The following is a 16,037-nucleotide window of genomic DNA, read 5'->3' as shown; positions in this document are numbered from 1 at the left end:
ACTGGCTTGGACTACGCAAACGTCATGGTGTCTTTTTTCAGTTTGGGATGGTGGGGATGGGGGGGCGGTGGCATTTCATTCAAGGTAACATAAGTGTTACTTCATGACCGAGTATGACTAAGACAAACGATCATATTTTCCTGTCATACTTGTACGTGTGTTAACTAATGTTGCTGTAATGGTGTCTTATTCCATTTTCACAGGAGGTAAACAATCTGCGTACATAAATGACAGAGATGACGGCGAATGTGTGATGAAAGCATCGTCGTCACACCAAAAAGAGTTTACCTAGAATAAAACATGACTTGTTTTTCTAGGAAATGTGAAAAGTATTTAAATATGAATATATTCTGTTCATTATTCTGTATATTTGAATCATGTTCAGTTTCCTGTTGTGTATTATGTCAGTGTTTTTAATCAACTGTAAATGAATGAAAAACACCACAGGAAACAAGAGAGAATTTAATTTTATCTGATAGATTTCATATTCAAGTATATTCAGTTTGCCAGCTTCTATGCTCCATATTCTTCTTGGTGAATACCATATTGTGATCTTTAACGCTAATTTCTTTTATGCACAGAGTTTTAGTTCAAAACCTGTTCTAGAATAACAAAAACATGCCTAAAGCTACCAGAAATTGGTCTTCTGTCAAGTGCTTCAGTTCAGTTTCTTATTAAATATCAGAACAAGGAAGTGATTTCAGTGGCTGCTGGATGGCTGTTGGTGAATTTCTTAAATTGGGGATCTCCTGGGATTTTCAACACACAACAGCCAAAATGGTGAGAAGAACAAACAGGAAAAAAGAACTGAGTGAGTGACAGAAGTGTCTTGTTGATGTCGGAGAGGTCAGAGGGAAATAATGCCAAACTCACAAACTGACAGCAAGGCTAAGGAAATTCTGAGAATGCACAGGACATCAGCTTCTTGAGATGTGCAGCGAAAGACCATGCTGGGTTCCACTCCAAAAGAAAAAGGAATCTAAGGCTACCCTGAGCTGTGTTTGTGTAGTTATCTCCAAGCGGTGATGGGATACCAAATTATATCGAAAGTCGGACCAGAAAAGCCTTCGCGATGTGCGCTTGACTGCCTGACAGTGACACAGTCAAGAGAGCAAAATTAGCAGTGCGTTGTGGGTGGGATGGTTGGTAACTGTGTCCTTTGTCAAGTGTTGCAAAACTGACCAATCATAGAGCTCGGTCATGCGTTAGAAGGTAGATAGCACTTTTTTTCTTATTGTGTTCACCTTTTCCTGTGTCCTAGCACGAGCAACAGTTTGGAAAGATGCTTCATGTGTCTCAGAGGACACAAGTGCTACCCTTCCTGATTCCTAATGGTCATCTCATGAGCCAAGAGGAGATGCTAGCAAATGAGCTTTGATGAATATGCTGCTGTTAGTTTTATTTTTTCCATCTCTACCTGAACAGCAGGAGCTGGGCTTTGGTCCCAGCTGGACTCAGTGTCCCTTCCGCTCACAGTGCCATAACCAGAACATCATAAATCCGTCTTAATTAGACATGTCAAAGGTTCACGATTTAGTAAGCGAACATGAGGACAGGCGATTGGCTGGAGAAGATTGAGACTATGATTTCAGCATTATGTCATGGATTGACCGTCGGAGAAAGATGGTCCTACAGCTGCCAGGGCCGGAACTGTGGCTCTGTGCATTTTTGACTGAGAGGTTGAATTGGACATCAGGCGCACAGCCTGAAATTAGCTAATGCTTTTCCAGCCCTGGAAGAAAGCAAATCTTTGATTCTTGCTGTAGGAATGTTAGCACATCAATCATCTTTACACAACAGTCAGTGACATTGACTGGCTTTTGCATTAGTTTGATGAGTTTTTGGCATTCAGTTGGGGAGCAGAGGAGTTAAGTGAGAGGGCAGAAGTGCAGGGATGGCGGATTTCGATAATTATGATAAAGCGACGTTTATAAATGCGACTTGAATCATATTTCTGCATCATTTATCAAGGCCGGTAGGTTAAAAGACAACACAGTGTGTGTTTTTGGAGCACGCAAACCAAGAATTACTTTTTTGCCCCTATACTTTTACTTCCTCACTCCCACATTTTCCACAGAATTATCTTTTTTTTATGTGTTTCTGAGGACAACATATTATAACATCAGTGTCATCGGAGCAAATTATAAACCACCATGGTTTTAGATAACACTAGTAATGTGTCCATGCAAGTTCTGAGTTGTTTCAGGGCCTAAGAGATGGGTGGGATTGAGGGAGAGTATGGAGGGGGGCGGGGTGTATTGGTTGCTGCTACTGTCATTCTGCCAAATATCGTTTCCTTGGGAGACAGATCAGTCATCTCAAATCGAGAATGTTTAGGCTTTGTCATTCTCTTTTTGTAGCTTCAGTCCTGATTCTTTTTTTTGATGACGAAATGGAGCAGCGCCTCAGTATAAAAATAGCTGATTTGAGTATAGTCGAAGTACACGTTTATCTTATCAGTCATATGCTTACGATAGTCATGGGTTTTCTAATGCTGCTTGTAATCTCTCATCTTCCTCGATCGAGATCTTCACAAGATAGTGTTCCAGTTCACATACACTTAAAACAAATTCAAATCCTCCGGCCAATTTAGTGGCTTAGTTTAGCTAGATTAAGGTTTATTTATTTATTTATTTATTTATTTATTTATTTATTTATTTATTTATTTATTTATACTCTTGTATATCTTTGAATAGACAGCATTACAAATAAAATGCTGTATTGCATTTATAAGCTTCAAGTGTGGAAAGTAACTCATCCCAGAAACCTGAGATGTATTTATTCCTAATCGCCTAAGGAAAAGCACTACTTCCTGTTTATCTGTGTGAACGCTGCTTATCTTTTCTGCTATTCTATGAAAGCATTAAAAAATACAAGATTTGTTTTCTTCCTCCTGTAAATAGTAGTTTTCTGGAATGATCTTTTTTTTGAAGATACAGTGTGTTTGGCTGTAGATGCAGTACATCATATTTCTCTACATTGCACTTTCTTTACTGGAAGAGGTGAACAAATAAAAAAAAAACCCCACCACCGGATGGAAACTTGGTGTACTGTTATTCTTTCCGTTTATCATGTCGAAACAAGCATTTAAATTCATTCCAAGTTCATTCTGATTCGACAGATGTAAAGGTTTACATTGGGAAACAAGTTCTTGCTTTCATCAGTGTCCTTCATATCAGTTTTGATCTCACTCTATCACAATCCAGTGATGACGAGGTGTCTTCTCTTTACTCATCTGATCGCTTTCATGCTTCATTAACCTCTGGTTCAATCTTTCACTTCTCCTTCTCTTGGCTAAATTCGTTGGTACTACTCTCCGTGTATTAGGTCAAGTTTTGTCCGCACTCAAGTATAAACACTTTTCTTTGTAGACACGATGAGGCCATGTTTTGTTCTTAGTTTAGTTTTGGCCAGTCCATGATATCCAAGCCAGCCATATGTAACCTTTCATGCTGCTGCTCCATGTTGCATCACAGGGCAAAGTAACATAATCTGAGGAAAGTCACATCAGCCCTCTTCCCCATTCATGATCTGCCAGACATCAATGATTAGCTAGTGTTGCTGTAATAGTTATGGGGGAGAGAGAGTATGCTGTCTCTCTCACCCAGAGTGCATAGCCAGATATCAGTTATTTCTAAGACTGCTGGTTAAGGCATCCCTATGAGTCATAGTAACACTTTGGTGTTGCATCACTCAAGAGCCACGACAAATTGAATTGATTAGGCTTATGTCCATTTAGCTTTGACACATAACTATCCAGGGGGGCATAGAGACTTCCAGGGTTCGATTCCTGTCTCCGTCGTGTGTGGAGTTTGCATGTTCTCCCTGTGTCTTGGGGATTTCCTCCGGGTACTCCTGGTTTCCTCCCCAGTCCAAAAACGTGCTACTGGCATTTCTAAATTGTCTGTATTGTGTGAATGGGTATGTGTGAGTATGTATGCAGTTGTGCCCAGTGATCAATTGGCTTCCTGTCCTGGGTGGACCCTGCCTTATGCCCCAAGTCTCCTTGAATAGGCTCAAGGTTTCCCCTGACCAAGTAGGATGATCAGTGTAGAGAACGGATGGATAGATGGACATAAGTCACACTTTTTAATAAATGGCTGGATTGTTAAGTCACCACGTAAGGAAATTGCACTTAGCTAGCATGAGTTTAGTCATCTTTAGGCAGCCTTTGCTGGAAGAAAGCTGTAGCAAGATTAGAAAGTAACCAAAACAATGACTTCATTTTGTGACCGTTGGTTTCCTAAAGTTGAGGGGTTAGAGTATGTTATTTACAAGAAAAACTTCTTTCAACATTTTTAGCTGTTTTCCAGAAATCAGCCACATTGACGTCTGATGGTTTTCCCCACACTGCCAAAAATATTGTAACAAAGATGTTGAGAAATAATGATTTCCTGACATGCTTTAAGTTCACATAAGACAGCTAAATACGTCTTATTTTTTTCTAATAGGTGAAATAAGCAGTTCTTAGTATTGTATGGACTCTCGAGTTTAAATCCCCATTGAATTTAAAGGAGTGAATGTCCTTTTAGATCCCCAGTCATTGGGGAATAGTTGGGGAGGCATGGCCAGTGTAGTTACTCCCAAACCTGACTATAGGTTGACCCTTTCCATTCCTCTTCTCTTTTGAGTTCATTCTATTCACTCAGTGTGATTTGATTCTGTTGAGTTTGAAGACTTAATGCCAAGATCAGACTGAACAGCATCCTCACCCCTGCACCTATCCATGCAATGACTTGGCTTTTAAGAATCGATTTCTTTGGGATAATTCCATAGGCGCTACATATAAGTCTGTCCAATTGTTAAAAAGTGGGGCCTAGAAGGATTAGCAATTGTTCTGTCCAAATTGCGTTGCTCCCAAACCATGTAGGCCACCTCTTTGATTTGTTTTTCTTATTTAGGAAACAAATTGTGACCAACTTAAGTAAGGCTCAACTTGGATTACTTTAAATGACAAATGGGCACAGACTCTGATCATCGCCTCCATAACTCTACAGTCTCAAAACCAGGTTCACTTCTGCTTTTTATATCCTAATAAATACATGTGTATGGGTTTGGACGAGCTCGAGAAATGCAGAATGGTGGGGTCATGTAATCCACTCGAGCAGACTGGCTCCTGGCATTAGCTAGTAAATACTGTAGCAATGAGGAGTAGAGATGAAGGTTCCAAGATTTGTTCCTGGAAATCGGCCATCCTCCAGAGTCTATTCCAGTCCAACACATAAGGTGGTTGGTCCAGTCAATCATTCAGGCGTGTTTAACATAAACCTACGAGTTCTGATTTATAGTTTTTATACATTCTTCATTTTGTGTTGTAATGAATACAAGTAAAGGAAAGGTCCATCCATGTTGTGTTTGATTATTATCATGAGAATTTAGTGGACATGAGTCATAATAATGAGAAACACAATGTCGAATCGTGAAGACAGCAAAAGCTGGACTCTGGAGTGTTGGCGGAGACTCGGTTAATGATCTATGAGACGATGAGCATTATGGCGTTGACTGTGGTATTAGCATGAACGATGAAGCCTTGGAAGCTGATCTCTTTGAGCACAGTGTACAGATGAGAAGGTGAGAGAGCTGGACAGTCTGAAGGACTAAAGCACCGCTGCCTCACTCTTTTTAGATGTACATGAAGTGAGAACAGTACCGGTGGGATTTAACAGTCAGCAGGTAGTCACACAGCATCATGGGTAACATAGGAAACTGTTGGCCAAAGTGAAACCAGACCATGCCAAAAAAAAAAAAAACCATTTGTTCAGGGTGGATTTTTCTTTTCACTGTGCTTGAGAATGTCTGGTTCAGCAGACGATGGATTTGAACTTAATACTAGAATCTGGGAACATGAATTCCAAACAGCGTTCTCCGAGATCTACCAGCAAAGCAAAGACTCGAGCTGCTTTATTTCTTCTTATGTTATGGAGTTTGTTCATGTTTGTTCCAACAAGTATCCACTAGACCTTATTCTACATGCCATAATGTTCACTTTATTTTAGTTGTTTTTGAAATCTGTTTCTCTTACCAATTTCCACCCACCTCTCCCCTATCACATGTCAGATGCTGATTGGGGAGGCTAAAGACATTTGACACCAGCCAGCTGTATCATTCCAGCAGCTCTTGCATACACCCATGCGTACATGTCCAGCTTGACACTCTAGGAAAGCACAATCTGCCCTCTTCCGCATACATGAGCTTACAGACACCCATGATTGTCTAGTGTATCAATGACTGACAGGGAGAGAGAGTAACATCATCCACAGCAAACACAACCAGTTCAACTTCCTTGGTTTCTAACCAGCTTTGCAATCTTGAGACAATACAGCAACAGTTTTCTGCTGCACCACTAGGGAACCAAAACGTCCAGTTGTGCTGTATACGTCTGGACCGATCTTGGAAGACACTGCACAATCAAACACCATACTTTGGCATTGGACTTGGGAACTTTTAGCTATTTTAATATGAGGAAGAATTGTTTGTGTTCTTTCTATCTCTCTCTCTCTCTCTTTCTCTCTCTCTTTTTCTCTCGTGTGTGTGTGTGTGGTTTGTTCTTAACCCTGCAGCATCTTTTCTTCACACGTCCTTATTTATCCACTGGTGCCAACAGAAGCTTGACCCCCCCCCCTTCTTCCCCCTCACTGTTTGTGTCACACAGTTGCACTTCTGATATTTAATCTGTGTTGAGAAACTTCCAGAAACATCTAAAGTTAAACATGATTTTCTCCCTTTCTCTCCTGCCTAAGCCTCGCCCCTCTCCAATCAGATAAGCTTCCATATCACTATACAGAAAAGCTGACTGCACACACTCTCACGTAATCACACACAGACTTGCAGACCAGGGGACAGGACACCAGCCACCAGCTTAGAGGAGCTAGCACAGATTTCACATATGCACACACAAAGGATGACGTGCAATCCTCAGAGCTCAGGAGGAGCAGGAGCACACGTGTACATCTGTATGCCGCAGGTGAGCAGCTGCAAGAGAAACCCAGGCCTTTCTGAGGCTTCTGGGAAAATCTCTGGGATTTTTTTTTTTTTTTTTTGCCATGTAGTGCAGAGCAGATGTAAGGGGAATAGTATGCTGAATTTGCCTCTGGTTGAAGTGTATAAGCTGATCTAAGTATTGAGACATGGGAGATAAGTCTGACAGATATGACCTGAAATAGCTTCTGGCAAATTTCTTGGTAATGTCACAGACCGTGATGTGTAAGCGGAGCAGTTTCAACTTGTCAAACCAAATAGGGCGAGCGAGCAGGTCTGGGCTGGAGGTGGATTTGTAAGACTTGAAACAGCTCTTCTCCTCTGTCTTTTTTGTCTCTTTAGAAAAACAACAGAGTTGTTAGTTTTGTTTTTCTTTGTTTTGTTTTTTTTTAACTAAAATTTGCATTTTATAAGTCTACAACTCTTTTGAGCGAGAACTCAGACCCTAGGTTTCATGCCTGTGCTTTGCTCCAGCATCTGCATATTTCACATCTGCTTCCTATATCAACTTCCCAAGATCCTCTGCACTTGCCAACGTAAATGCCCCCACTTTATTTATTTTTTTCCTATTGCATTATAGCAGATTGACCTTGGCTCCTGACTATTAATAACCTGCATGAAAAAAGAAAAAGAAAGATCAAAATTCAAAAGTAGACTAGAATTTCAGACATTTCCAAATGATGGCAAAGTACACCATCATTTCCCTGAAAAGCTTGCTTGTTTATTTCTCTGTTGTTTTCTCTTTATTTCCTGATCTAGTTTTTTTTTTTTTTTTTCACCCTCTTTCTCTCGGGTTTGTGTTTCACTTTCTCCCTCCCTCCCTCCCTCTCTCTTTCCTTCTGTCTGGCTCTCCCACCCTCTATCCTTCTCAACTCCATTCCTCCCCTCGAGCTATGGATAGCGTTGTTGCGTCACAGTGGGCTGTAGGAGCTCGAGTCAGTGCGCTCAGCTCTCAGTTTGTTTGACTGTCGCTGAGCTGAGCTGAGCTGAACCGCAGGTGAGTCTACTTTCCATGATGGTTTCATTTCTTTCCACCTTTTCTCTGGGAGACACGGCATGAAAAGCTTGAGCTTCTAAATGGACACAGCTGGGACGAATTTAATAGCTTGTTTACTGGCACGACTGGAAACTGGACGGCAGCTACAGGGGATGGGACATGTTGTAAAACGGACCGTGTCACGATGCTGTGTTCAGGGTTTTTCTAGCTGTTTGTATGAATATGCTTGTTTTTATGTTTATTAACTTAGTTACTATTAACATGAGGTTCAGTTACACCCTGTCAAACTTATCCCTAAAAGTTTCTCTATCCATTTCCTATATCCTTCTTCCACTTTTTTTTTTCTTCAAATGAAAGTCTGTCCTGGACTGTGTAACAGGTAGCTGTGAGAAATCGTCAGACTCCGCTGTTTCTAATGGGTGTGTGATTTTCCAGATAAATGTTTGTACTACATGTTGAAACACACACTTGATGAATGCTTGACAGGAAACTAGGCTACAGTCATCTGCTACCGATGATGACGTGCAGTAAGTGTGCTGAGAGTTTACTCCTACACCTTTCCAGGGTATCCATACTCGCCACAGAGAGGTCTTTCTGGTCATCAGATACTGCTGTCTGATTGTTTAAATCGAAAACATTCATTCATCTTCAGCTTCCATGTTATACCGGTCACAGTGTCCAGGAATCGTCCAGGAAGTGTCCAGGGGGCAGTTTAGCATGGTCAGTCCCAGAGAACGCAAGTTGAGGATCGAGCCAGGAGCTGGAGGCAGCAGCCCTGTGAGCCGTCCTCATCTTGTGAACCGCTAATACCATTATTAAGACATGAACAGAATAAATGAATACAGATTCAACCAAATGCACACTATTCGTGTTTTAGGATTTCGAGTGTTTGGTTGAGACTCTAGAGGAACTGGAACTGGGGTTTTACTCACTTGCATCTGAGTGAGCAGTCCGATAGGAAGCTTTTGAACAAATTAAGATGCATGTGCAGTGCTGCATGATCCATTTATTCCTTCATCCTTAGTACCTGCCTGGTCAGGGTCACTGTGCTTTAAAGTACAAAAGCTACTAGATTGATTTGAATATATTTGAGGAAATTGAGCCAAGAAGATTGGCTAGAAAATATTGCAAATATAAATTACATGAATGTGAGGAGGATTGTTAAACTGGGTCTGGATGAGACCCATTATGGGTTGGAGGTTCTGGTGGTTTCCAGAGGCATAGCGGTAGAGTTAGTGTTAAACTGAATGGGGGGGACGGGGGGGGGGGACAAAATAGCAAAAATGCTTCTAATTTAGGCCACACCCACTTTTAGAACGAAACCGAGGACTGGCCAACACAACCAGTAAATATAAGTTTGTGCTATACAACGAACTCAACTAAATCTCACCCATTTGTATTTTGGAAGCTCTTCCTGGTTCAAAGTGTTTACATTAATTCACACCTGCCAGCATTTGACCCGAGGCGATGAGACGGTGTCATAGCTGTGACTAATCCAGTCCATGACTAAAGCTTTTCTGAGGAAGAGGTGAAATCCAACCCAAAGAAAGATTCATACTCTCAATTGCCCATAAACCAAAATGATTCCCAGATTTATATATTTATTATTTATTTATTTCTCCCACGAAAACTTTTATAAACTTTGACTTTTAGCTCAATCATGAGTCAGATTTCTCACCAGTCGGAAGCAGTGACTTTTTAAAGTTCTTAGCAGAGCGTGAACGTCTGGGGAAAACCCAGCGGCATCCCTCAGAGCTGTGTCATAAACTCATTCAGGAACTCTCAGCTTGTAGTGTATTGCACTTTGTCTGAATCTGATGCTACCAGAAAGAGCATCCAGAAGGCACCAGGAAATATTTCTCCAAAAATTCTGAGGGTGGAAATAATGCCAGGGCTTGATGTAAAGATCTTGTGGTTATTGTGTATGTTTATCTGTAAATGTTTTGGATTGGAACAGGGTTTTTATCCTAAACTATAGAAAAACAGAACGTCACAAATAATCATGGTCAAATGTTGAGGATATCCACAGACGTTGAACTGTCAGATTTGGATTCTATCAAAATCCATCTCGTAAATATCAAATGTTAATAAAGCATGAAAACGCACACGTTTGTTTTGTAAGCCTCGCTGCACTTGTTGTCTGCCCGCTAGCCAATAACAGTTTTTCCTTGAAGACGAGCGTCAGAGCCTTCGCTCCACTCTATTTTCCCGTGTTGATGTGGATAAGCTCATTAACATGTTAAGTGCTTTCATGTCTCCCAACGAACATTCTCCAAACCGCACGGACCCACGGCTTGCTTCAGAAGACTAGTCATTAAAGGGCTTTCTTTTTTTAGGCCCACTTAACGAGAGAATGCAAAACAAATTGTGGAGAAGGAAGTTAATCGAAGACAGTCACAGGAAGAAAACAAAAAACAGACATGAACCTCCTGCCATGCTTGCCACCCAACCCATACGATTGTAAAGTTAATTAAATCCTTCGCTGGTTTGCGTAAAGATATATAATTCATGCAGTTAAAGCTTTTGTGAGATTTGGTCAGGAGCAAATTTTTTGTCCTAAAAAAATAAATAAAGTCAAAACGTCAGCTAGAGTCAGCTTTCCGATACTATTTTTAATTTGATGCTTGTCTTTAGGATTGTTTTTTTTCCACAGTGTGTGAATCTAATGGAAGCAGTTTCTATTCACGTTTCTAGCGTACCGTTACAACCATTTCTTGTGTATTTACAATGAAATGGAAATAAATGATTGGTGATTTAATGGCGTCTACAACTAAGCACTCGAAATGATTTTCTGGATCTGCCTCAGTGGAGGGAAAAAAGGCAACAAACTTCCATGTCCTCAGTTCAGTATTGTGTCATAACAGGCTGAATAATAGTCTGTGATGTTTGTGTGTGGTTGGGTTTAGTTTATCATGTTTATATTTGTTTGTGTGGATTTCTTGCGAAACCGTGATGAATCAGTTGTTTCGTGAGCTGGTGTGATGCTAGGTTTAAGTGTGTGTGTGTGTGAGAGAGAGCTTATTAATGTCCATCTGCATCATACACTTTAGTCATGGATGTTGACGTTTGCTCCTGTGAATCATTTACAGCCATGCAGTAAGCCACCTCTGTGCTGTCTCTGTACGTCTATCCCTCACACATGCTCACACATTTACACGTTTCTGATGTAAGTAGTCCCAGCTCATTATCTGAAGGCATTTAAAGGACGATTAAATCCGTGCTAGAGATTTTAAAAAGAAAATGAGAACCAGCCTGCTGCCTTTGTAGTGGGTGAGGCTTTTTACTTTTATTTGATTTTTATGTTGAATTTTTATTTTTTTATTTTTTTGGGGTGTGTGTGTTGTTGCTGGGGAAAGAACATCAGTCGTGTTGTTCATTGGTTGTTTGCACTGACCAGCTGGAATTGCAATGGTCACACATTGGTTTGCAAAATATATATAAAGTTTTTCTAATTTTTTTTTCTATTTTCTATTTATGCTTGTTAATTGTTTTTTTTTTTTTTTTTTTTTTACAGATCCCTTTTAGTTTTAAATATTTATTTATTTATTATAAATAGGATTCATTGTTATTTTTCAATTATAAAATATACACTTTTTTTTGAAGACATGGAATTGAATCATCACATGTTTTCCCCCAACACTTTCTTATTTATTTATTTATTTATTTATTAGATTTAAAAAAAAATTTTTTTATAAAAAATGTTATTTTTGTAGATTCATTTTTTTAATCACGATAAAATATTTTTGTCCCAATGCTAGGTTTAAAGCCATCACACATTCCTTTGACATATTTTTTCATTTGCTTTACTACATGCTTTTAAAAAAATTGCTTCTCCTTTCTTCCTATAATGTTATAATTCTTTTTTTTTTTTTTTTCCTGAAAAGGAAATCGTCTGTTTTAAGCTCTTCTTGGTTAGTATGTTAGAAGTTCCCCCAAATGTACACCCTACAATACTTTTTATTTTATTTCTCAGTACATTCAGTGTTGTGAAACATCCATTATCAAGTTATCTCTTATAGCATCTCTAAATAGTTGAAGGAAAAATGCAAAGAAAATTTTCTCTTTGACACGGACTGAGCTGGTGTTCCGTTCCACGAGCAGGATCATAATTCTCACGATCCACCTCCAAGAGCGAGACTTTAGTTTCAGGTCCTGAAGCATGCTTTTCAGAGTTAATAAAACAGTAAGGACTCTTGTCTATCCCTCGTATCGTTTTCTCCGTCTTCCTTTACTTTCTCCCGTGACATTTTTTCATTTTTGTCCATAGACTTCCACTTTAGTTAGAGTGTGGAAGCCTCTGCCATGTCGGGTACATTTCCAACCAGTTCTTCTTGCCTAAATATGGAATCTTTTGAATTTGTTGGATCCAAAACCAAATCCAGCTTTTGTTTGCATAATAAGAACTAGATTGGAACAGCAGACTTGCTCTCATCTGAAACTGGTGGAGATACATATGTGTTATTAGTAGGCATTAGTGTGCAATGGAGATGGAAATCTTGATCATCAGCCAACACCGATACCCATCTGCTATTGTTTGCTTTAAAAACTACTAAGCTGTAAAATGTCCACTCCCACACACACACAATTTTTCTACATCAAATTCACCTAGACATTATAAAAGTAATATAAAGATTTTTTTAATTAAGCCAATTTTAATTCTAATAATGGAAAGTCTGTTTAGATGTAAACATTTCCAGTTCCAAAAAAAACCCCAAAAATTTTTCCCAATCCAATTCCAGTCTGTTACAGGCGATATGTTTCCCCTGATGTATTGTATGATTCACCAGTATCAGCCCAGTACCGGGTACTGGACTGCACATTGGTCTCTAGTGCACAGATCATTTATATCCCAGCCCCATTATAGTCTCGATTCTGACTGGTCAGATGGTGTTGCGGTAGTTCTGTCCATAATTCGCTTTATAGATTTTTATATTTATGTGCTCTTCTATAGTAACAGCTCATTCATGTTTTGAAGAAAGCATCTATTATTTATATACTAATGATTTCTGGAAGGAGTTTCCAGGGTCAGTGTTTTGTAACAGGCAGTAAGATTTCAAAGAAGTGTTCAAGATGGAGGAATTTTATACTTTCTGATTCCTCTATACTTAAGCTGTGGTGTTTTGACACATCAGTGAACATGCTGGATACACAGTGATGCAGAAGGAGGTCATATAATAATGACATGCGCTTTAACAGGCTGTGAGGACGAGCCTTCAGCCTGCATTTGATCTGGCACACAGTCCGGCACTTTCATCTGCCTCCTCTTAAATAAATCTGCTCTGTATAACCTGTCCACTTAAATCAGAAGTACGGCATTATCTCCCTGCTCCAATCCGACAGCAGAGGCTAGACCGAGCTCAAAGCAAATGTTACGGTGGCAGTTGTTTTTTAGACATGCATGTCGTGTAATCGGAGACCCCAGGCCTGGCCAAACACAGTCCATATGTCTGTGCATTTGTGTGTCTGCTGGACCCGCGCTCTGAATTTGGGCATATCGGCCGCAGCCACGTGGCTCCGAAGCTCTCCGAGATGTCCCAGCGGAGGACTGATATGTGTTCGCAGCTGTCTGAGTCTTGTCCTATTATACACGCAATTCCAGGCAGCAAAGAGATGAAACGCAGCACGCATACTTGATGGAGATGAAGATGTTTAGCCTCTGCTGGAATGGACCTCCTGTGCACAGTGAGCTAGTGATCATGTTCTGGCATAGTGGTGTCTATGGTATATATGTTTAAACAAACGTGAGACTATTACCATGTCGATCAAGTGATATTAAATCGTGACTGCTATGAGTTTTGAGACTTTCTTTCTCTTTTGCATGGATCACAGCCAAGTGAAAAAGGGACTGACAAAATCCTTTGCTTGATCGTTCTGTTTTTTCTGGCCTTAACCCATCCTTTTATCCTCTTGGTGCCTTCTCTAAAAATTACCTGATATCTGATTCCAAACTAAATGAATTAGGCTTAGGTTTCAGTACAGCATGTACATTATATGTCCACAGGTTTGTGGACAGCTGACCTTCAATGCCCATATGTGGTTCACTTCCCAAACTGTTGGCAGAAACTTGGAAGCATGCAGTTGTCTAGGATGTCTTTGTATAAGGGCAATGGTGACTCAACAGTTAACAGGTTCTGGGTTACTGATCAGAAGCAGCAAGGCCCTTTGCTCCTGGGTGCTGCTCATGGGGTCACATTCTGAACTCTGACCCGTGCTGGATTATGTGAAGAAACAAATTTCCCTGTGCTGTAATTTATATGCTTCTGTATTTTACAGCATTATAATTTCCCTAAACGCACCCAAACCCTTGTACATGAAGCAAGAACCATGAAGACAACAGTTTGCCAAGAGTGGAAAGACTCGAGCGGCCTGCACAGATTCCTGACCACAACTCTACTGAATACCTTTAGGAGGAAGTCGAACAATTGGTGCAAATCCTAAGAGCCATATATAAGTATACCGGACTAAATCTTTAAATCCCATTGATGGTTGGTGTTGATGCACATTTTTGCCCATATAGTGCTATCCAACATCTTGTGTAAGGAAATCATCTTTCTTGCTTTTTAGACATCTTAACACAGATTAACCAGTGCGTTTGCTAATTCCCAGACATGATCTTTGCAGGGAGATGACTGGACATGACTGGTTAGAGCAATACAGTTTGGCCTACTTGTATCACTTTTTGGTAGATCATGATATGGAAGTTTGATGTTTGTTTCCTTCCTTCTCTCCATTTATGGTTGTAATTCACTTGAACACGTTCCTCTTGCCATCCTTTTCTCATCATTTAATTTGAAAGTCCTTGTGTCTTGCTCCCACTCACTTCCTCTCTTCATCTTGTTGAACAGAGTGAGTTTATTCTAGGCCGATATTCTGCGCCGTTTATCCAGTCATGTCGTCTCTGACATTTTTTTCTGTTCTTTGTACAGACCTTTAGAATTTTGGCTCCGTAGCCCGTATTAAGATGCTTTCTCTGCAGTTGGAATGCGGATGCCTTTGCCATGTTGGTTACCATTTTACAAACTTTTGTTATTGCCTAAATATGGAATATTTTCTGCTTCTGAAGTCGAGGGAACCCAAGGCCAAATCCACATTTCATTTGTGTTCTGCCGCATGCTTTCAGTTTCAGAGTTTTGACCCGTGTTCCGTTGTGTATAAACAGGGAAAGAGGATATTAAAAATACAACTGGCAAAATTACTTTATTCCACAAAACCATAGCTAAAAAAAAAATACCTTTTTTTCCTTTTTTTTTTTTTTTTTTTTTTTAGTGATGAAACAAATTTCCTATCCTCGTGCAAGTACTTGCAGAGTTATTGAGACAAGCTGCAACGAGTACACGGTCATGCAGCTAAACCTTTTATTACAGTTTTTCAACAAGCTCCAAAACACACCTAGTGCTCACATCAAGGTCTCTTTTTTAAAAACCTGGAGCCAATTTAAATCCATTTTGGATCTATGACCACTTTTTGGCGCTGGAGTGGGGTTAGAGAAAGAGTGGAAGATTTGAGATAATCTTCACCACTCTGTCAGGTGGGTTTGACAAAAACGCACTCAAGATTAGTTCTTCATCTTAGACCACTTTTGGAAGGGATCCTGAGGGAGTTGAGCCTAAAGCGTCCTCTTTTGGCATTATGTGGATTAAATGGGTGTAGTGTGGATGCAGTCTGTAGTGTGTGTTGGAGCAGGCATGAGGGATCGTGACGATGACCGCTCCTGAGTTGTGGACAGATGATGAATTTATTTATCCCACCAGACAATAAAAGCTTAAGTGTCCTGCCCAGTCCCATGTTTTAGTCTGGCAGAAATCGAACTGACTGGACTGAGCAGTGTTTGCTGATGTAATGCAGTAACAGTATTCCAAGCTAGGAATCCACGTTGGGAATTGGAATGACTTTTAACCAGGTATTCCAGATAAAACCTTTCACAAAACTTAACAGACCCAAAATCTGCTCGTCTCAGGTCAGGGCTACTGATATGTCCATCCTTGTAGCATAAGCACTTGTTTGCATGGAAGATAAGAACATGTGCACAGATGTTTGAGAGGTGAGCAGATGGGATGGGGTT

At 40.2% G+C, this 16,037-nt stretch overlaps 1 protein-coding gene across 5 annotated transcripts in view; it reads left to right on the top strand.

The window, feature by feature from the left end:
* plekhg5b (pleckstrin homology domain containing, family G (with RhoGef domain) member 5b) overlaps positions 1-16,037 on the top strand; it is a 61,025-nt gene that overhangs the window by 21,369 nt on the left and 23,619 nt on the right. The window contains exon 1 of one of the 5 annotated variants that reach the window (XM_058409897.1): positions 7,862-7,975. The exons of the other annotated variants lie outside the window; for them this stretch is intronic. The gene's annotated coding sequence lies outside the window, so the exon portion shown is untranslated. Of the gene's footprint in view, positions 1-7,861; positions 7,976-16,037 lie in introns of those variants that run through there. 5 annotated transcript variants of the gene reach the window in all.

This window comes from Hemibagrus wyckioides, linkage group LG15 (genome assembly GCF_019097595.1).
Source record: "Hemibagrus wyckioides isolate EC202008001 linkage group LG15, SWU_Hwy_1.0, whole genome shotgun sequence".
Lineage (NCBI taxonomy): Eukaryota > Metazoa > Chordata > Actinopteri > Siluriformes > Bagridae > Hemibagrus > Hemibagrus wyckioides.
The sequence above is the reverse complement of the archived record's forward strand: the minus strand, read 5'-3'. Positions and strand labels throughout refer to the sequence as shown.